Source organism: Arachis stenosperma, chromosome 9 (genome assembly GCF_014773155.1).
Source record: "Arachis stenosperma cultivar V10309 chromosome 9, arast.V10309.gnm1.PFL2, whole genome shotgun sequence".
Classification (NCBI taxonomy): domain Eukaryota; kingdom Viridiplantae; phylum Streptophyta; class Magnoliopsida; order Fabales; family Fabaceae; genus Arachis; species Arachis stenosperma.
This window is the reverse complement of record NC_080385.1, coordinates 83,570,434-83,593,959: the sequence shown is the minus strand read 5'-3', so window position 1 is coordinate 83,593,959 and position 23,526 is coordinate 83,570,434. Positions and strand designations below refer to the sequence as shown.

Below are 23,526 nucleotides of genomic sequence, written 5' to 3'. Positions count from 1 at the left end.
ATTGTAAATAAAAATAAAAGTAATCCTTGTATTAATTAATCCTAAAAATATTCCAATGGTAAAATTAAGCAAAGCAAAGGACATGGAAGAGTAAAGCCAAGTAAAGAAAATGAACTAGAATGACGAAGTCTTGATGAGGTAATAACTCTTCTCAGTATCCCAATGCAAAAAGTGGTAGAAAAATCAAATCCTAAAAACTATGAATGTCTAGAGAGAAAAACCTAGAGGAGGAGTAAAAACTAGATCTAAAACTAAAACTATGTAGAATGAATGTTGTCTCTGGTTTCTGCATGTTCTCTGTCTCTAGTCTGCTGTTCTGGGCCGAGAACTGGGTCAAAATAGGGCCCAAAATCGCCCCCAGCGGAATCTACAGATTATGCAGATCGCGCACGTCACGCGATCGCGTCGTCCATGTGAACGCATGATTCGCGTTTTTCCCTGCCACGTGTTCGCGTCGTCCACGCCTCCGCGTCACTTGTGCTTTTCCATTCCGTACAGTCGCGTGAGACATGCGGCCGCGCCACTGCGATTTCTCCTTTTTTGCGCGAACACGTGAGCCATGCGACCGCGTCACTTCTCGCTGGTTATCTCCTCAATTTCTTGTGTTCCTTCCATTTTTGCTAGCTTCCTTTCTAATCTCCAACTCATCCATGCCCTATAGAGCCTGAAACACTTAACACACAGATCACGACATTGAATGGGATAAAGGAGAACTAAAATGCATAATTAAAAAGTCTCTAGGAAGCAGTTGTCAACCATGTAATAATTTTAGGAAGGAAATATAAATGCATGCTAAATTAATGAATAAGTGGGTAAGGATCATGATAAAACCACAAAATTAAACACAATATAAACCATAAAATAGTGGTTTATCAACCTCCCCACACTTAAACATTAGCATGTAGAAACTCATGCAATGCAATGTAACCTATATATATGAATGCAACTATATGATCCTTGCCCACGTGATCAAAAGTAAATAAGCTCTTCAAAATAATTACAAATCAAATTCCACTAATTCTATCATTATACAGTAAGACAGATAAAAGTGCAAGAAGATAGCTCATGAAAGCGGGGAACATGGAAATTCAAGCATTGAACACTCACTGATGATGTATGTACGCTCTAATCTCTCTAGTGTATAGGGTAATCACTCTATCCTTCTCTAATTATGCTCTCTAACTTTTGTTTTTCTCCTAACCAATCAACAACAGTTAATATGCCAATGCAAACATCATGAGGTCTTTTTAAGGTTGTAATGGGGCCAAGGTAAGGATAGGGATATATATATGGTTAAGTGAGCTTATAAATTGAATATTTAATTAACCCAGCTTTAACCCAACCTATATATTTTATATAACTTTAGAATTCATACCTAGCTACCCACAATTCCTTTTTACATTTCATACTCATGTATCAATTTTATCATATGTGCATTGATCTTTGAATTTTTAATTTAACATTGGGGTAATTTTGCTCCCTTATTTATTTATTGATGATTTTTTTTAATAGACATAAAAAAAAAACATAACTTATCAATGCACATAGATTTTTAATTCTTATAGTTTCACATGAGTAGGTATCCAAATTCCCATTGTATTATCATGACACATTCCCTTAATAACTTTAGTTCCCACAAATTCCCATACTTAACTAGCATACACAATTCTATCTTAAGCTAACCAAAGATTCAATTTGGGATATACAATTGTTTTTTCGCTTAAGGCTAGTAATGTGGTAAAATATAGAACAAATGGGATTTAAAGGCTCAAAGTGGTTAACAAAGGTAATTAAAAAGGGTAGGCTTAATTTGGATAAGTGAATTTAAACAAATAATGGCATCAATCACATGCAAGCATATAAACATAATAAATATTGGACATATGGGATGAAACAAAATATAGATTACAATCATAGAGAAGTAAACACACAAGAATAAAATAATTATGGTTAAATAATGTAACCATGCATAAAGGCTCAAATTTTCACAGGTGGTGTGTTCTTTAGCTCAAAAATCATGTTCCAAATACAACTTCAAGCAATTTCAACATAAGAGTTTTGATTAAAATTAGTGAAATTTTGTTCCAAACATAGCTTTTCAGAGGAAACTTATTGTCTTTTCAATCAAGTAGAACATGCATGCAACTAACCTATTCTATAAAAGAAAGAAAATCTAACTAAAATATCCTAATTTATTGGTGCTAGGGAAGAGAAATTACCTCCGAAAGTCAGGTACTGACCGACCTCCCTACACTTTAGGCTTTGCACTGTCCTCGGTGCCATCTGTCAGGAACAAGGGTGGGCTGCTGGCAGTGTCTCCACAGTCGGGGCCGTCATGGCTCCCTGTGCTGGTGAAGGAAGTGGAGTCCGGGGTGTCCGAGTCCCTGCAATCTCCTCTAAGCAGCTCCCTGAGGTGTTTAAATCGGCGTTGGTTACGGCGCTCTCGGAGCTTTGCTTTCTTTTCATGTTGGTCCAACCGCTTTAGTATCTGGTGCAATAGCGGACTAGTAGATGGTGGAGGAGGTGTGGCATCCTCTGTGGACTGGCTGGTAGTGGCAAGCTGTGGCCTGAGATATTTCCCGTTAGGGACATATTGATCATCCCGTGGAAGAATGGCTTTGGTGTCTCCAGCTCTGTAGGATACTCCGGCTACTGAGATAAGATCAGAGACCAATGCGGGGAAAGGTAGGTTGCCCGTGATCTGCACATGTTCCATAGCATGCCGGATATGTCTTGGTAAATTAAGAGGCTGGTCTGTGAGGATGCACCATAGTAGAACGGCCATGTCTGCGGTGAAGGAGGATTCATGAGTGCTCGGGAAGACGTAATGGGACATAATCTGTGCCCATACGTGCACCTCCAAGGTAAGTAGAGAAGCCGAGATTCCCTTAGGACGCGAACGATGGTATCCAAAGATCCATTTACATCCAGGGCGAGCAATAACTCTGAGAACAACGTCCCAGTCAAAAGTGTATGCCTGGCGCTTGGTTGTGGCTTTCTGAAAGGCATCCAATCCTTCTGGAGCAGGTGGGAGATCTAAGTCTTGCTGTATGGCCTATTCTGTAATGGGGATTTGCTTCTGGCGTAAATAGACGGACTGCAGAGTCGGCAGGTGGAAGTTGGAGTAGAACTCAACGACCCAAGAAAGATTAACCTGTCATGGCTGTCGCAGTAAGAATCCCCAGTGTCTTTGGCGATTTGTGGCTCAACAAATTCAGCGATACGAGGCGGAAGGATAAGAAGGTGTTCATTGTTGTAATTTCGAGCTGCCAGGATGGGGAACATCTGCTCACAGTAGTGATTTGGGAATCGTGCAGCATCCTTGGCTGGGAAGGCTCGTTCCTTTTCATCAACCTTGATAATCCGTTTAATTCTCTTTGTTGAGGGCTTGACTGCAGTTGAAGAAGGTTCTGCCACTAATGCTCTCTTCGTTCCTTTCCTTGCTGTGGGTTTAGGATAGCTTTCTCTTTGCCTTTCTTGGTGGCCATTCTGAAAAAGGGAAGAGAAAGTAAGTTAAATCCAAAGAATTAAAGCAAGGAAGGGAATGGAGTGAGTGATAGTCAGTGCACAGTAAAGATGAATGAAATAAACACATGGTCATGACAACATGTGAAAAGATCATTAAATAAAATAGGATAGGTGCAATAAAGGGTAAGTAGATGCAAGATGATTATTGGCATGCTGGCAAGGGCATGAGTAGCATAGGGCAAGCATCACTTCGTAACAAACTACCACGTTTGTATTGGCAATTAAATTTGATTAATAAAATAGTAAAGGGAATTTGTGAAAAAAAAACATGCATTGAATGGTAAAATAGAATAATGTAGAAAGGTGCATGATGCCATATGGGCTTTTTCACAAACACATAGAATGCATGGTAAATAAGGCATAGAAAGTATTAAAGTAAACATGCAAGCAACCCTTTTAAGAAAATAATATATAACTGCCAAACAATTTGCAACAATCCACAAGCATATAATGAGGAATGATGACTCAAAAAAATTTCTAGCACCATGTAAAAAGGAAAGAAGAAGAAAGAAAATATGGATAATGAAAAGAAAAAGAAGGGAGAAGGAAGAAATAAGGAGGGAAAAGAAAAATTAGGATTTGGAGGAGATAAAGATAAGATATTTTGGCTATTTTGGTGGAGCTGTGCAGCGCAAGCGACGCGGCCGCGTGGGGCACGCGTTCGCGTGATTGCGCTTTAATTTAGTTGACGCGGTCGCATGGGTCACGCGGTCGCGTGACCCATATTATGCTTCTGGTGCGAGTGCAGCCTGGCGCCTGCACAACTCTCTGTTCAAATTGAAACTTTTGCCAAATTTGGGGTGATGCGATCGCGTGGAGCATACGATTGCGTGAGTGGGCTTCAGAAGGGATGACGCGGGCGTGTTAGTGACGCGATCGCGTGCTAAGGATGGTGCGTCCAGCACCATTCCAACACCACTCTTGCACAATATATCGTTGTGCACCCCTTTTTACGTCGAAAATCAGGGCACGCGGCCGTGTGGGGCACACGGTCGCGTGGGAGGCCAGGAATCCCATGTGACGCGGACGCATCAGCGACGCGGTCGCGTGGGACAATTTGTGCCATTGGCATGCCTCTAGCCATGCTCCAGCGAAACTCTCAGTTCGTTTTTTATTTTCTCACCTCTCCTTGCGACGCGGACACCATTTTGATGAAAGAACTTTTGCGTGGTCTAGATATCAGAATAAATTCCCGTTGCAAGTATAGCTTCTAAACCAACAAAAGTCCTTTCATACAAACGTTTTGGTTGTCACAAGTAACAAACCCCTAAATAAATTGATAACCGAAGTATTTAAACCTCGGGTCGTCTTCTCAAGGAATTGTAGGGAAGTTTGTTCTTATTATCAGTTATGGAGATTGTAAATTTGGGGTTTCAAGAATGAGGAGTGAATATGGCAATTAATTTAAATAGCAATTAGAATAAATAAATACTGTAAAGCAAACTTTTGGCAAGGTATGAGAAATTGGAAGTCCATACTTTGTTATTCTTAGCAATAATAATGAAAGTTGAATCTTAATTCCACTTAGTTAACCTTTGCTAAAACAAAGGAAAGTCAAGGGACTAATTAGTTAGACCTTCGAATCCTATTTATTTCCTAAGAAAAGGTTGGGATTATTGAAGTTCAGTTCAATTAGCAAAGATAACAGTTATCAATTATCTTGAGCTAAGATAACTCCTGAGTTACTGATTTCTTAACCAGGACCAAAAGGAAGGAAATTAAATCTACTTGAATAAAAGCGTCTTCAGATTGGAAAGAATCAATGGCATAAGTAAAGAAAGCAATATTAAACTGAAATACCTCAAATATCATTAAATAAGAAAATCATCATGAAAGTGGCATAGGCCAAATAGGCAACATAACTAATACAAGCAAGCATTCAAATGTCTGAAAATAAGAAATAACATAGAGGGAAAGAACATTGAACCTGGGATTGAGAGTCACTCCTAAAACTAAGAGAAGTCCTAAATCCTAAATCCTAATCCTAAAGAGAGAGAGGAGAGAACCTCTCTCCAAACTAGATCTAAATCATCGAAAGTAACTAAAAATGTCTCGACCCTTTGAATGGATGCATTCCCTCACTTCATAACCTCTGGTTTATGGCTTCTAGACTTGGATTTGGGCCAAAAAGGGCTTCAGAATCCGCTATGAGCGTTTTCTAGAATTTCTGGTGCGTGGTCTCTGTCACGCGTTCGCGTGGGTCACGCGGTCGCGTCAATTGGAGTTTTCCTTATCGCGCGGTTGCGTCAGTCATGCGGCCGCGCCATAGGCGTTCTTCGTTAGGCGCACAGTTGCGTTAGCCATGCGGCCGCGTCGCTACCTCTTCGCGCTTGGCATGCGGCCGTGTCGTCCATGCGGTCGTGTGGATGCCATTTTCTCCAAAACTCCGTTTTATGCTTTCCTTCCATTTTTATTATGTTTCCTTTTCCATCCTTTAAGTCATTCCTGCCTTAGAAGATCTGAAACTACTCAACACACTAATCATGGCATCGAATGGAAATAAAGGTAATTAAAATAATTAATTTTAAAGCATAGAAAACATGTTTTTCACATACATCACATAATAAGGAAGGGAAAGTAAAACTATGCAATTAATATGAATAAGTGGGTGAAAGATTGAATAAATCACTCAAACTAAGCACAAAATATATCACAAAATATGGATTTATCAGAACACTACCTAAAAAGTTGTTGGTATAGAACTAAAAAGCCCGGACAGTAAAGACAAATAGGTCGGCACCCAAAAAGGCATAACCTAAAGGGACGAATACGACCTCAGCAAAAACAAAAGTAACAAGTCAGAAAGCTTGAAGAACAACTTAAAGGCTCAAAAACGTGTGCTAAAAGGAACACAACTCTGCCCAAAAAGCCATGATTCCAAGACAAGGCTAGCAAAATCGTTTGAAACTAAAAAAGGTTCTATGCAAAGAACACTAGAAAGGTGTCGGACAATCTACTAACACCAAACTTCAAGGATAAACTTCACCAAAAGCAAAGGTTTGACAAGAACACAAAGCGGGGATGATCCAAAGAGGTCAGACAGAAAGGTACTAACTCTCTATAAAGATCTACAAAGGTTGCAAAAGTATGATCAAACAAATCAGAAAAAGCATACCCATCAAGGTAAAACATTAAAGACTCAAAAGGCCACCTAAAAGGTAGCCTCAGAGTATAAAAGTTTTTTGTTTTTCCAAAATGAAGTTGCATAGAAGCAACTAAAGTGTCAAGAGCCAACCATATAAAAGGTTACAAACAATTAAAGTTTAAAAGTTAAAAATAACATATAGATCATAAGGGGTTCAAAGTCTCCCAGATAGCAGCATCTGTGGCAGAAGGAAAAGGAATGGACTTCAAAGGGGTCGCATCCACAGTCCCATCCTCCCGGTTCAGAATTTGAATATCAGGATCAGACTCGGGGCGACCGACCTCAACTGAAGGAGTGGAAGAAGTCGAGGCGGCAGTAGCTTTGATCGGCGATGCAGGAGTAAGACCTTCATCTTCATCTTCTGGGGCAGGCACGATCTTGCCGTCCTCCACTACGTTATCCATATTGAAGAGAGCCAGGTCAAGCACAGGGGCAAGAACTCAGATTTGAGCCTTCAAATTCTCATAGGCATCAGTTACATAGACCACCAGATGACTTTGCAGTTCGGCATAGTCGGCCTGGGCAGACTAGATCCTCTCCCTTGCCTCCAACGGCTCGCCATAAGTGCGAGTATAGCTCTCTTTATACTTCTTTGCCGCTTCCTCGGCCAGGTTTGCAGCAGCCTCAGCTGCAGTAGCCCGGGACTTCTCCCTCTCCACATCCAGCTCCAACTTTACCACTTTAGCGTCAAGCTCATCCTTCAAACCCTTGATTCTATTGAATTCGGACTTGGCATCCTTCATAAAGGCTTTAGTCGCATGGACCGGAGAATCATGGACCGTATGAAACAAAGCCGCACCCATACTGGTGACGAAATCCAAGTGATGAAGGATGGAATCATCATCGATTAGAAGATGACCATAAGGAGTAATGTGATTGTCAACAAACCCTACGGCGTCAAAGTCATAGGTATTCAAGTCATAAGGGCTAACAGTCTTTTGCTTTTTTGGAGGAGGACCTGTAGTAGGAGAAAAGGCAGCACCAGAAGTCGGCTAAAGAGGATCAGAAGAAACCCCATGAACTTGAGGAGTGGGAATCACCCTCCTCGGCCCAGAAGTATCCGAGGTCGGCTTCTTCGGAGGAACTTGAGAAGTTCCTTCTCCAGAGGCCTTCGGCAAGATGTTTTGGGCTGCTGTTGCTTTCTTAGCCCTACGAAAGTGTTTCATGGAGTCCGTAGATTTCACCATCTCTGCAAACAGAAACCAAGAAAAGTCACAAACAGAAAAAGGCAAAATTCAACCACAAAGTAAAACTGTAGAAACGAAGTCCACCACTACCCAGTTCAGCACGAAGAAGGGAAGGATCTCCTAGAAACTTCTTCGTGTCGAGATGAGGGGGCTCACCACAGTTCTCCACTAATACATTCACAAAGGCTTGTTCGACCACATCCAGACTCTCCCAAGAATACTTAGTCACTACTACATTTTCTTGCCAACATAAAGGGAAGGCGGGCTCATTGTTCTCATCCAAGAAAAAAGGGTGAACACCCTCAATAGCTCGAATCTTGAAATTGTAATTCTTAAAGTCCCTAAAGGACTCATTATACATAGAAAAACTTTCTTCCCTTGAGTAGCTCAAAAAGAAATCCAAGAAGCTTTCTTCTTAGCTATCCTAGGCTTTGTCAACATAAAGAGATGCAAAAAGAGATTTATGGTAGGGCGCACACCCAATTCCTGACACAGCAGTTGGAAGATCTTTACGAAACCCCATGAGTTCAAATGGAGCTGAGAAGGGGCTACATTGCAAGAACACAAAAGCTCGGTCTCGAAAGTGGTGAAAGGGATGGTGATATTCAACTGACTAAAAAAGTAGTCATAAGCATAGAAAAAGGGCCGTTCCCCCTGAGTCAAAGAAGGGAAACTAACTTTCTCCTTAGGGTCAAGGGACACTAACTCATACTTCTTCTCCTCGTCCCTATCATTACAAATCCTATGGAACCTCCTATGTCTCACACAGTATTTAGGGTCAGCTACAGTCACACACATGAGAACTATCGAATCCAGCCAATCGGCCATACCAGCAGGAACTTTCGAGGACATTTCAACAATATTTTTGCGGGAAGACATACGACAATGATAAACCCCGTTTGTAGGGTTTATCCTATGTTGAATTTAGAGCATTTTGTTAACCTTTTCTCACATTTATTCAATAAAATAGCATAGTTTCATGATTGTCTCCCAATTTTTGCTTAAATGTGAAAACATGCTTTTAGACCCTTGATTTGATAATTTTAATCTTCCTTTGATTCCACTAGATGCCTTGATGTGTTTGCTAGTGATTTCAGATTGAAAAGGGCTAGGAACAGATCAAAGGAGTGAAGAAAAAGCATGCGAGTGAAAAAATCATGAATAGCCAAAGATTTGGGATACGTCCATGGACGCGCGTGCACACTAGACGCATACGCACAGATTGCAAAAACCCCATGGACGCGTACGCGTGCTGTACGCGTATGCGTCGGTGCTGGCACGTGATTTTTAAGTGAAATCATGCCCAGTGAATTCACAGAGGCTCTGGGGCCCATTTTGGAACCAACTTTGGCGCCAAAATGCTTAAAAGAACTAAGGCTTGAAAGGAAAAAGGGGGATTCTATCATTTTAAACACAATTAGGACTTTAGATCTAGTTGGAGAGTTAGTTTCGAGAGAGAGAAGCTCTCTCTTCTCTCTAGAATTAGGATTAGGTTTAGATTAGAATTTTTTAGATCTAGGCTTTAATCTTTGCTTTCATCTACTTCTACTTTTCAATTCTATGTTGCTACATCTTGTTCTTCTATTCTCTTGTTGTAATTTCCTCTATTTTGCTTCCATACTTTGTAGTTGATCTACTCTTGTTCCTTCTATTTTCTTTTAATCCGATTTGAGGTAATTCATGTTAATTGTGTTTTCCTTGATTGCTGTTGTTAATTCATCGCAATTAATTGTTGTTAGATTTCATTCTTGTTGTCAATTTACTATGCTTTCCTTTTATGCCTTCCAAGTGTTTGATAAAATGCTTGGAAGGATGTTATAGTAGACTTTTATAATCTTCGCTTGGGAAGGTAACTTGGGAATTCTTGAGTTGCTAATATCCATGTAATTGATGATTTATAGCCATTGACTCCAGCTCTCATTAATTCAATTAGTGAATAGTTAGGATCTATAGACTTGGATTGATATAGTTCATTTGACCTTCCTTTACTGGTTAGAGGATGATTTAATGGGATTGATCCTTACAGTTGTCATGTTGTGATTAGTGATATAGCCAAGACCGTTTTATCATTTGATTTTCATCACCATTTACTTTTCATGTTTCTTATCCAACACCCGCAAAATATACAACTCATAACCAATAACAAGAACACTACCCTGCAATTCCTTTGAGAAGACGACCCGAGGTTTAAATACTTCGGTTATTAGGATTATAAGGGGTTTGTACTTGTGACAAACAAATTTTTGTTTGAAAGGATTATTGTTGGTTTAGAAACTATACTTGCAACGAGATTTCATTAGTGAAATTCTATACCACAAAAAAAATCCAATCATCAAAATGGTGCCGTTGCCGGCGAGTTGCAATTGTGTGCCTTGTTATTGGTTATTGTATATATGTGAATATTGTGAATATGTGTGACTTTTGTTTGTTTGTTAGCTTTTATTAGCCTTAGCACTTTAGTAGTTTTGTTTTTTGTTTCCACTATGAATTCTCACCCCTTTAGCTATGAGTTTGGTCCTAATTGTGTAGTAGGAAATGTGAACTTCAATGATAACATGTACCAAGGATGGAACCACCAATGATGGGAGAAGCCTCAAGGAATTGATCACTCCTCTTGGCAACAACCTCCTCCGGACGCTTATAGGTATAACTCCCATCCTAATGCATGTCAATCCAATGGATATGGTGAATCTTTTCATCATAATCAAGCACCACCACCATATGCCTATGAACCTTACCTTCAACATGATCCTCAACCACACTCACAATCCCCTTTCTACCAACAACCTCCCTATGACCCTTATCCATCATATAACCAATCACCCATGCCACATCCTTGTGACCATTACGAGCAAGAACCTTTAGAACCACCACAACTCTACCATGATTACTATCAAGGACCACCTCAATATACACCATCTCCATACCCGTACCAAGAAGAACCACCTTCCTACTATGAACCCTTTCTCCAAAATGACGAACCCTCCTATCCACCCCAAGTCCCAATGGACAATTCTCTCACTTTGCTACTTCGAGGGCAAGAGGCCATGCAGAGGAATGCACTAGAGTTTATGGCTAACTTGACCAAGGTAGTGCACACTTTAGCCTACCATTGCTTCAACACTCAAGGCACTTCTGTGGCCACATGTGAAAGATCAAAAGAAGAACAAAGCATGAAGGAGAGATTAGAAGCTCCGGTGGAAAGTAAGGAGTTTGATTTTGTAATGGAACAATTGAAGGAAGCCATGATTATTGAAGAAGAGGAAGAAGTGGTTGAAGATTTAGGAGATGTGGAACCTCTCTCCAAGAAACTTAATGTTGATGTTGAGGAGGGTGTACAACCTCTAAAGCATGTCATAGTTGAAGACTTTGAAGAAGTTAACCAAGAAGAAGATTCCATCATTGATGAATTCCTGTCCAAAATGGAATCTTCTCCCATGGAATTTGAAGTCGAAGTTATTAAAGACAACTCCACGCCAAAAGACGTTGATAACCTTGTTGAAGACTCTTCTAATGAATGTGAAGCCAACATTGAGGTGGATTTCACATAACCTCCAAAATTTGACTTGATTGATGATGAGGAAGAGTTTGATAAAGTCAACAAGCAAGAAGAATTTGACGAAAGTTGTCAAGAGGTGGAAACAACCAAGGAAGAGCATAAGGGAGTAGACCTCGTATTATCTAAGTGTGGGGAAGTTACCCTTCCTAAGTCACCATCCACCACAACATTCAAGTGGGTAAAATTCCTATCCTTAAGCTTTACTTTCTCACTTGAATATGGTTTGATTGAAAATGATGGACAACTTAGAGCTCTTTGTGGAACTAAGAGTAAAAAGGAGTTGTATAGTGGTTAGAAGTTTGGTATTAGGCTCATTGAGGTCATGTTTTCAATGCATAGGGACCATGATTGGATGAATGCTACTTTGTATGGGTCCAAAAGGAAAATATGGTGTGCTAAAGAGAATTCTATGTGTCAACCACCCGGATGGAAGAATCATGATGATCAACTAGAAGTCGGGTGTGAAAATAAGATATGGGATCCCAGATCGAAGCATGAAGACCAACTATGGGAGCTCATATCTTGGGTAGAACTTCGCCCAAGCTTTGTGAAGACGGTTGGAACTTCTATCAACCACTTGAGGAACAAAGATCCTTGGAGATTCAAGGATGAGTATAAGTACAAGCCACCATGACAAAGAGCTTTCCAAAGTTCCAACTTACTCCATGTCGTTAGCACTCCTGACATGCTTTTGCATAATCAATGCAATCTTTAATCATAGAAGGCTAATACACTCAATCTCGTCAAAGTACCTATTTCATTTTTATTCCAGCTTGATGAGCACCACATATACCCTTATGAACTTCTCGAAGAGCGATACTTTTATCTCATTGACTCAAACACCTGGAAAGGCTACCATCAACGTCTTTCTTGCACAATTCATCAGCCATCAACACAAGATTTATTACTTTTAATTTAATTTTTCTATCTACCTGAATGTTTAGATTTTTCAAATATTCAGCAATTGATTTTCTCCAAACATCATCATCTCGTTCATCCAAAATCAAGACCTTTCTTTCCTCAATAGGTACCAAAATTTGATGAACTTTTGCCAATTTCTCCAAAGTTTTAGGGATATTCTATATCTCGATGAGATTTGATCCAACTCATTAGCAATCTCATTCCGAATCTTTGGAATATGAACCAAAGACACTTTTCGAAAAGACACTAATAACTCCTACAATATTGATAAATACTATTGTAACTTCTCGTTATTACACTTAAATTCTTTCGATAACTATTTCATTAACAATTGTTAATCCCCAAGGATTTGAACGTCTAATGTCCCTATATCAATCAAAATTTCTAATCCTAATATCAAGGCTTCATACTCAGTGATATTATTCGAACAATGATATTTTAACTTAAAAAGAAATTCTGAAGGGACACCTTCCGGAGAAATAATCAAAATCTCAACTCCAACACCATCTTTGTGTTTTGAACTATCAAAATAAAAATTTAAATAATTAGAAACTACATCGATTATGTTTGCCCCCTTGTCATTAGGATTAATTGGTCGATCTACCAGAAAATCTGCAATGACCTGACCTTTCACAGCCTTGGCAGGCAGCTATTACAAGTCGAACTCCGTTAAAGCGAGCATCCACTTTCTTAACCAACCTCATAACATGGGATAAGACAACATGTATTTTATCAAGGTATTCTACTCAAATAATAAATAGCTCTTCCATGACCTTCCTCATCATCTTGAGCCAACATGCATTTGACAGTATTCATAGATGCTACAATATACAAGTTTAAGGGCTCACGAGGACAAACAATTGCCATCACTAGTGCCTTGGACAAGTATGCTTTGACCGATTCAAATGCTTTTTGATGTTCTTCTGTCCATTCATACTGTGATTCATCTTTAAGCTTAACTAAATATGCAAAAATTTGAGTTTAGCCAGAAAGATTCGATATGAATCGTCGAAGGTAAACCTTCCCAAGGAAAGATTGTACTTCTTTCATCGATTTAGGAGGAGGCGAATCCAGGATTAAATGCACACTTCAAAGGATTCATCTTCAACCCTTTCCTGCACATTGTATGTAATTCCTGTTGTAAATGATTGAGGCGTTGGTCCATCGAATTTGATTTGACCATAACGTCATCGATATAGACATCCATGAATTTCCCCGATAAATTCATGAATAATAGCATTTATTGCACGTTGGTATGTTGCACCAACATTTTTCAAACCAAAAGGCATTACTACCCATTCGATGTACCAAATGCCCCAGGACATCAAAAGGCAGTTTTCAATACGCCATCTTCTACGATTAAAATTTGATTATATGCCGAATAACCATCCATAAAACTTAAAATTTCATTTTCTGCTGTAGAATCGATCAACATATCTGCTATGGGAATAAAATATTCATCTTTTAGAGTAGCATTGTTTAGATCTCAAAAATTAATACATAATCGTAGCTTTCCATTCTTTTTCATTACTAGGACAACGTTCAATACCCATTCAACATAACGAGAAGTTTGAATGAATTTTTCTTTGATCAAGCTTTCAATCTCTCTAATTTTTTTTTATTGATATCGGTTTCAAAGCATCGAGGTTTTTGTTTTATTGGCCTCACAAATGGTTTCAATGCTAATCGATGTTCTACAACGGAACAATCGAGACCAAGCATCTCATGATAATCCCAAGCAAAACAATTTTTGTATTCAAGTAAAAGACTCAACAACTTTGTTCGAAACTGCTCATCAAGATCCTTACAAATATAAGTAAGTCAAACATCATCGTCAGATCCCAGATTAATTTCTTCAAGAGGATCACGTGACTCAAAACCTCTTGTAACATCATCACCATCAACTGAATATTTTTCGAAACCCAAAGACTCCAAATCATAAATGCTATCAAAAGATATATCAATGGGATCATTTGAAATAAAATAAAGTTCATTATCAACCATATCAACGATTGAATCATTTTCAGTACAATGGGCTTAAGTTACATCAATAGAAGCCTGACTGATAACATTATTACTAAAAACAGGAAAACAATAAGAATTTAAGCCATGCCTAAATTCAATTTGAGGAATCAAATTGATATGTGAGCATATTTTTCTTATTTTCTTATTATTTTAGATATAAATTTATTGAGTTTTTATTGAGATTTCAGTGTTTGAAGCCGATTTGGATGCTACATTGAGTCGTTTTATTGTTTTGATTATTTCAGGTAAAGTTTGAAGTAGTTGACAGAGTCCGTGCAGAAGAAAAGACAAGAATTTTAATTCTATTGAGTTGGCGCTAAACTTCGCATATGGCGTTTAGCGCCAGGTGCTTCGTAACATGTGAGAGCTTACTACCTCGTAGGGAACTAAATACTGGCCTTGGCATTTAGTGCTAGGAAGACTAAAACAAATACCAACCTTATTTCCTTGTGGGCCGCTAAACGCCGATAATGGCATTTAACGCCAGTAGCGCAGATCCAACTTCAACAAATGACCTTTATTAGTTAGATTTGGATTATAATTATTTTATTTTATTTTGTTTTAGTTATTTCTATTCCCAAACACAATCTTTTGGGCTTTAGTAATTATTATTATATTTTATTTTCAAATCAAATTAGGTTACATATAAAAGGAAAAAGATTTAGCCCTTCAAGCTCTCTTCTCTCGGATACCGCATTATAGTTTTCATACACTTTTGAACCCTAGTTTACTCTCTGAGCCATGAGCAACTAAACCTCCTTATTAAGGTTAGAAGCTCTGTTTATTCTATGGATTAAAACTATTGTCACTCTATTTTCATTAATTTTTGTTATTTAAATTCAACGATTACGTTCATTCTTTATCTTACAAATTTGAGTGTATTTGAAAATAATTCTTGTTCTACATGGATTCTTGTTGATTCTTGGAAAAGTTCCTCACTTGAATACTAGTTTGAAAGTAAATTCCTCCTAAATCACTTATTGCTTGGACCTAATGGGATAAGTGACATATAATCCTCTTATATTTGGATAAATAGGGTTTTTGTGGCTAATAAACTAGAATTGGACCTAACCCTTTAATCTATACTAAGTGACCAAGGAATTGGCAGTTGAATAGGTTAAAAGAGACTAAACCACTAGGGAATTAGGTTTAGTCAATTACAGTTTGTCATGAATTGAATCTTGCATGATTAAAATAATTGTTAGGAAATATAAATCCGAAAAAATAAACATCTCTAAAACCTTAACTATTCTCTCACATATTTTTCCACACCAAGTTTACTATTTGCTTTCTTAATCACTGAATTACTGTTTAATGTTTTTGAACCCCAAAACACTAATTTCTGCTTGTTTGACTATGTGAATCATTCAATTCTTGTTTCTTGGTCCATAAATCCTCGTGGAATCGACTCTCACTCACCTGAGGTATTACTTGGAACGACCTGGTGCACTTGCGAGTTAATTTGTGGTTTTGAAATTTGCACCAAGTTTTTGGTGCTGTTGTCAAGGATTGACTGTGATTTACAGCTACCCGTTATTTGATTGCTTAGATTAGGCATTCCAAATTTTTACTTTTTATTTATTCTTGTTCTCTAAATTTCAAAACTCAAGTCTTAAGTTGTTTAAAACTTTTTCCTTAATTTCTGAATTTAAGTTTGGTGTCCCCCTAGCTTATTTAGTTTATTTTCTTCAGTTATCCTTCTTTTAAAATTTTCGAATTCATTACCCTATTTCCCTTTAATTCATTTTCTATTTTTGGTGGTTCATTTCTTTGATTTATTTTCAAAAATTTTAGGTCATTTATTTGGTTAATTTTATCTTTTTTCATTTTCTTTACTCAGGTTACATCACTAGGAATTCTCGTCATTCTGACATAGAGATTCCCACTTCTTTTTGTTTTCTATTTGTTTATGAGCAGGAACAGGAACAAAGAACCTCTTCTAGACTTTGATCCTAAGATTGAAAGAACCTTGGGAAGGTGTTTATAGAAGGATAGAGCATTCAAATCCGGTGAAAACCTCAAAAGTAATTTTGAAAAGGAAGTTAAAGAGCTCACTATGGATCCCAACAACAATCTGGTTAATTCGAATGCTCTTAATGGTCCAAATATTCTGGAGTAACCCAAACGGACACTTGGTTCATACACTGCTTCTAGTCCCAATTTCTATGGGAATAGTATTGTTGTGCCTACAATGACTGCTAACAACTTTGAGCATAAGCCTCAGCTCATTACATTGGTGCAACAGAATTGCCAGTTTCATGGATTCCCACAGGAAGACTCAAGCTTATTTATCTCTAATTTCCTACAAATTTGTGATATTGTGAAGACCAATGGTGTTCAACCTGCTGTTTATAAGTTGCTCCTCTTTCCGTTTGTTATACGGGACAAAGCCAAGTAGTGACTTCATACACAACCTAAGGAGAGCTTGGATACTTGGGATAAGCTACTAAGCTGAGCATAGATGTTCAGACTTTCAGGCAGAGAGAGGGTGAATCTCCATATGAAGCTTGGGAGAGGTACAAGTAGATGCTCATCCCCCTAACATGTTCTCATACGGGATTCAGTTACAGATCTTTTATGATGGAGTCATTGAAACTGACAAAATGTCTCTAGATAATTCTGTAGGCGGATCCCTCCATATAAAAAAGACCTCTGAAGAGGCTACGGAGTTGATTTAAATGGTTGCTAACAACCAATACTTATATTATTCTAAAAGGACCATTGTGAGGAAAGGAGTCATGGAGTTGGATGCTTTGGATACCATTCTTGCTCAAAACATGGCCATGTTGCAACAAATTAATGCCATTACACAACACTTGAGTGGAATGCAAGTCTCAGCCATTAATACTCAAGATACATCTTTTGACATGAGTGGTGGCTACCTGGTGCACGAAATTGTGATCTCTAACAATGGCATTCAACTTGGTATGCGCATCTACTAATTCAACACTTTCTTCACAACTTCGCATCACTAAACAGCAAGTGTACTGAGTCGTCCAAGTAATAAACCTTACATGAGTAAGGGTTGATCCCACAGAGATTGTTGGTATGAAGTAAGCTATGGTCATCTTGTAAATCTCAGTTAGGCGGATTCAAATGGTTTATAGTAGTTTTCAAAAATAATAATAAATAAAGCATAAAATAAAGACAGAGATACTTATGTAATTCAGTGGTAGGAATTTCAGATAAGTGTATGGAGATGCTTTGCCCCTGTTGGATCTCTACAACATACTGCTTTCTTACTTTCAATCCTTCATACTCCTTTCCATGGCAAGCTGTATGTAGGGCATCACCGTTGTCAATGGCTACATCCCATCCTCTCAGTGAAAATGGTCCAAATGCTCTGTCACAGCACGGCTAATCATCTGTCGGTTCACGATCGTGTCGGAATAGAATCCATTGATTCTTTTGCATTTGTCATCATGCCCAACAATCGCAAGTTTGAAGCTCGTCACAGCCATTCAATCCCTGAATCCTACTCGGAATACCACAGACAAGGTTTAGACTTTCCGGATCCTCATGAATGCCGACATCAATTCTAGCTTATACCACGAAGATTCTGATTAAAGAATCCAAGAGATATGTGCCCGGCTTAAGGTAGAATGGAAGAGGTTGTCAGTCACGCGTTCGTAGGTGAGAATGATGATGAGTGTCATGGATCATCACATTCATCATGTTCAAGTGCAACGAATATCTTAGAACAGGAATAAACTGAATTGAATAGAAAATAGTAGTAGTTGCATTAAAACTCGAGGTACAGCAGAGCTCCACACCCTTAATCTATGGTGTGAAGAAACTCCACCGTTGAAAATACATAAGTGGTAGTGGTCCAGGCATGGCCGAATGGCCAGCCCCTATAAACATGATCAAAGGATCATCACGTAATCCAAAAATAATCCAAAGATGTGGTCAAAAGATAGAATGGTCAAAAGATGACTAATACACTAGTAAAAAATTCTATTTATACTAAACTAGCTACTAGGGTTTACAGAAGTAAGTAATTGATGCAGAAATCCACTTTCGGGGTCCACTTGGTGTGTGCTTGGGCTGAGCTTGAACTTTACACGTGCAGAGGCTTCTCTTGGAGTTGAACGCCAAGTTGTAACGTGTTTTTGGCGTTCAACTCTGGTTCGTGACGTGTTTCTGGCGTTTGACTTCAGAATGCAGCATGGAACTCGAGTTGAGCGCCAGTTTGCGTCATCTAATCTGAAATAAAGTATGGACTATTATATATTGTTGGAAAGCTCTGGATGTCTAATTTCCAACGCCGTTGAGAACGCGCCATTTGGAGTGTTGTAGCTCTAGAAAATCCATTTTGAGTGCAGGGAGGTCAGAATCCAACAACATCAGCAGTCCTTTGTCAGCGTTCTTATCAGAGTTTTGCTCAGGTCCCTCAATTTCAGCCAGAAAATACCTGAAATCATAGAAAAACACACAAACTCATAGTAAATTCCAGAAATGTGAATTTTACATAAAAACTAATGAAAACATCCCTAAAAGTAGCTAGATCCTACTAAAAACTACCTAAAAACAGTGCCAAAAAGCATATAAATTATCCGCTCATCACAACACCAAACTTAAATTGTTGCTTGTCCCCAAGCAACAGAAAATAAATTAGGATAAAAAGAAGAGAATATACCATAAATCCCAAAATATCAATGAATATTAGTTCTAATTAGATGAGCGGGACTTGTAGCTTTTTGCTTCTGAACAGTTTTGGCATCTCACTTTTTCCCTTGAAGTTTAGAATGATTGGCATCTATAGGAACTCAGAGTTTTGGCATCCCTTGAAGGCTTGCTATTGCTGAGCCTGTTTCTTCCACCATTATTAAAGCCTTGTTGAGGCTTTTGTTGATCCTTCCATGAGAAATTTGGATGATTTCTCCATGAGGAATTATAGGTGTTTCCATAGGGTTCACCCATGTAATTCACCTCTGCTATTGCAGGGTTCTCAGGATCATAGGCATCTTCTTCAGAAGATGCCTCTTTAGTACTGTTGGATGCATTTTGCCATCCATTCAGACTTTGAGAAATCATGTTGACTTGCTGAGTCAACATTTTGTTCTGAGCCAATATGCCATTCAGAGCATCAATTTCAAGAACTCCCTTCCTCTGAGGTGTCCCATTATTCACTGAATTCCTCTCAAAAGTGTACATGATTTGGTTATTTGCAACCATGTCAATAAGTTCTTGAGCTTCTGCAGGCATTTTCTTTAGGTGAATAGATCCACCTGCAGAATGGTCCAGTGACATCTTAGAGAACTCAGATAGACAATAATAGAATATATCCAAAATGGTCCACTATGAAAGCATGTCAGAAGGACACCTTTTGGTCATCTGCTTGTATCTTTCCCAAGCTTCATAGAGGGATTCACCATCTTTTTGTTTGAAGGTCTGAACATCCACTCTAAGCTTACTCAGCTTTTGAGGAGGAAAGAACTTAGCCAAGAAGGCCCTGACCAGCTTGTCCCAAGAGTCCAGGCTATCTATAGGTTGTGAATCCAACCATGTTCTAGCTCTGTCTCTTATAGCAAAAGGGAAAAGCATGAACCTGTAGACTTCAGGATCTACTCCATTAGTCTTAACAGTCTCACAAATCTGCAAGAACTCAGTTAAAAACTGCCATATCCTTTTGTTGTTCGAAAAATTTAGTAAGGTTGTCTCTGGCTTGTTGTAATTTAGCTTCTCTTAGTTTCCTCTTCAGAGTCCTTTCAGGTTCAGGATCAGCTTCCACAAAAATACCTTTTTCCTTGTTCTGCTCATATGAAAGAGAAGAGAACATAAAAGGATAATAGGGATCCTCGTTACCACGGTAGAGAGATTCCTTTATGTTAGTAGAAGAAAAGAAGAATAGAAGAAAGAAAAGGTAAGAATCCAAACACAAGGGGAAGGATAGGTTCAAATTCTTGAGTAGAGGAGAAGTGTTAGTAGATAAATAAATAAATAGAACAAGATGAGAGAGAGGAGTTTTCAAAAATTAATTTTGAAAAAGAGTTAGTGATTTTCGAAAATTAAAAGAAGAAACAAAATTAAAATTAAAATTTAAAATAATTAGTTAATTAAGAAGAATTTTGAAAAAGTAGTGAGGAGTTTTCGAAAATTAGAGAGGGAAAATTAGTTAGGTGGTTTTGAAAAAGATAAGAGATAGTCAAAAAATCAATTAGTTAGTTGAAAAATATTTGAAAATTAGTTTTAAAAAGATAAGAAGTTAGAAAAGATATTTTGAAATCAAATTTTTGACAAAGAGATAATTTTAAAAGATATGATAAAAAGATATGATTTTTAAGAAAAAAGATATTTTGAAAAAAATTTAATTTTTAAAATTAAAATTGATTACTTGACTAATAAGAAACTAAAAGATATGATTCTAGAATTTAAAGATTGAACCTTTCTTAACAAGAAAGTAACAAACTTCAAATTTTTTAAATCAATCACATTAATTGTTAGTAAAGTTTCAATTTTGAAATAAAGATAAGAAAAAGATTTTGAAAATAGATTTAAAAAAAATTTCGAAAATAAATAAACAATGAAAAAGATTTGATTTTTGAAAAAGATTTTGAAAAGATAGGAATTTTAAAATTGAAAATTTGACTTGACTTATAAGAAATAGCTAAGTTTTAAAAAAATTTTGACTAAGTCAACTCAAATTTTCGAAATTTATGAGAAAATTAAGGAAAAGATATTTTTTTTTGTTGAATTTTTAATGAGGAGAGAGAAAAACACAAAAATGACCCAAAACATGAAAATTTTGGATTAAAACCAATGATGCATGCAAGAACACTATGAATGTCAAGATGAACACTAAGAACACTTTGAAGGTCATGATGAACATCAAGAATTTATTTTTGAAAAATGTTTAATGACAAGAAAACATGCAAGACACCAAACTTAGAAATCTTTCATGTTTAGACACTATGAATGCAAAAATGCACATGAAAAACATCATACAACACAAAACTAGAAAATATGTAGATCAAACAAGAAAGTTTATCAAGAACAATTTGAAGATCATGAAGAACACTATGAATGCACGAACTTTCGAAAAATGCAAGAACAAGATGAATATGCAATTGACACCAAACTTAAAACATGACACAAGACTCAAACAAGAATCACAAAATATTTTTGGTTTTGGTGATTTTATGATTTTTTGTATTTTCTTTTATTTTTTCGAAAAACATATAGGAAAAAGAAAATATAAAATTCAAAATTTTTAATAAGAATTCCAAGAATATTTGTAATGTTAGTCTAAAGCTCCGGTCCAAAAATTAGACATGGCCAATGGCCAGCCAAGCTTTAGCATACAAATCAGACATACAACAGCTGATACTTCATCCAACTTCATATACTGACAAGGGGAAGCCTCAATCCAATTGAGTTAGACATGGCTTTATAGCCAGCCAAGCTTCAACATGCTTCATGAAACACTAGAATTCATTCTTAAAAATTTTGAATAATTTTCGAAAACAGGTGAGAAATTTTTTTTTGAAAGATTTTTGAAATATTTTTGAAAATAAAACAAAAGAAAATTACCTAATCTGAGCAACAAGATGAACCGTTAGTTGTCCATACTCGAACAATCCCCGGCAATGGCGCAAAAAACATGGTGCATGAAATTGTGATCTCTAACAATGGCATTCAACTTGGTATGCGCATCTACTAACTCAGCACTTTCTTTACAACTTCGCATCACTAACCAGCAAGTGTACTGGGTCGTCCAAGTAATAAACCTTACGTGAGTAAGGGTCGATCCCACAGAGATTGTTGGTATGAAGCAAGCTATGGTCATCTTGTAAATCTCAGTTAGGCGGATTCAAATGGTTTATAGTAGTTTTCGAAAATAATAATAAATAAAGCATAAAATAAAGACAGAGATACTTATGTAATTCAGTGGTAGAAATTTCAGATAAGTGTATGGAGATGCTTTGTCCCTGTTGGATCTCTACAACATACTGCTTTCTTACTTTCAATCCTTCAAACTCCTTTCCATGGCAAGCTGTATGTAGGGCATCACCGTTTTCAATAGCTACATCCCATCCTCTCAGTGAAAATGGTCCAAATGCTCTGTCACAGCACGACTAATCATATGTCGGTTCTCGATCATGTTGGAATAGAATCCATTGATTCTTTTGCGTTTGTCATCACACCCAACAATCACGAGTTTGAAGCTCGTCACAGCCATTCAATTCCTGAATCCTACTCGGAATACCACAGACAAGGTTTAGACTTTCCGGATCCTCATGAATGCCGCCATCAATTCTAGCTCATACCAAAAGGATTCTGATTAAGGAATCCAAGAGATATGCGCTCGGCCTAAGGTAGAACGGAAGTGGTTGTCAGTCACGCATTCGTAGGTGAGAATGATGATGAGTGTCACGGATCATCACATTCATTATGTTGAAGTGCAACGAATATCTTAGAATAGGAATAAACTAAATTGAATAGATAATAGTAGTAGTTGCATTAAAACTCGAGGTACAGCAGAGCTCCACACCCTTAATATATGGTGTGTAGAAACTCAACCGTTGAAAATACATAAGTGGTAGTGGTCCAGGCATGGCCGAATCGCCAGCCCCCATAAACGTGATCAAAGGATCATCAGGTAATCCAAAAATAATCCAAAGATGTGGTCAAAAGACCGAATGGTCAAAAGACGACTAATACACTAGTAAAAAGTTCTATTTATGCTAAACTAGCTACTAGGGTTTACAAAAGTAAGTAATTGATGCAGAAATCCACTTCCGGGGCCCACTTGGTGTGTGCTTGGGCTGAGCTTGAACTTTACACGTGCAGAGGCTTCTCTTGGAGTTGGACGCCAAGTTGTAACATGTTTTTGGCATTCAACTCTGGTTCGTGACGTGTTTTTGGCGTTTGACTCCAGAATGCAGCATGGAACTGGCGTTGAGCACCAGTTTGCATCGTCTAATCTCAAATAAAGTATAGACTATTATATATTGCTGAAAAGCTCTGGATGTCTACTTTCCAAATCTGTTGAGAGCGCGCCATTTGAAGTTCTGTAACTCCAGAAAATTTATTTCGAGTGCAGGGAGGTCAGAATCCAACAGCATCAGCAGTCCTTTGTCAGCCTTCTTATCAGAGTTTTGCTCAGGTCCCTTAATTTTAGCTAGAAAATACCTGAAATCACAGAAAAACACACAAAC

General features: G+C 37.8%; 1 non-coding gene across 1 annotated transcript; it reads left to right on the top strand.

The window, feature by feature from the left end:
• Window positions 1-19,672: 19,672 nt before the first annotated feature.
• On the top strand, window positions 19,673-19,780 carry LOC130952411 (small nucleolar RNA R71). Its single transcript, XR_009074591.1, has one exon. It is a non-coding gene; the product is annotated as a small nucleolar RNA R71 (small nucleolar RNA).
• The last annotated feature ends 3,746 nt before the right edge of the window (window positions 19,781-23,526 follow it).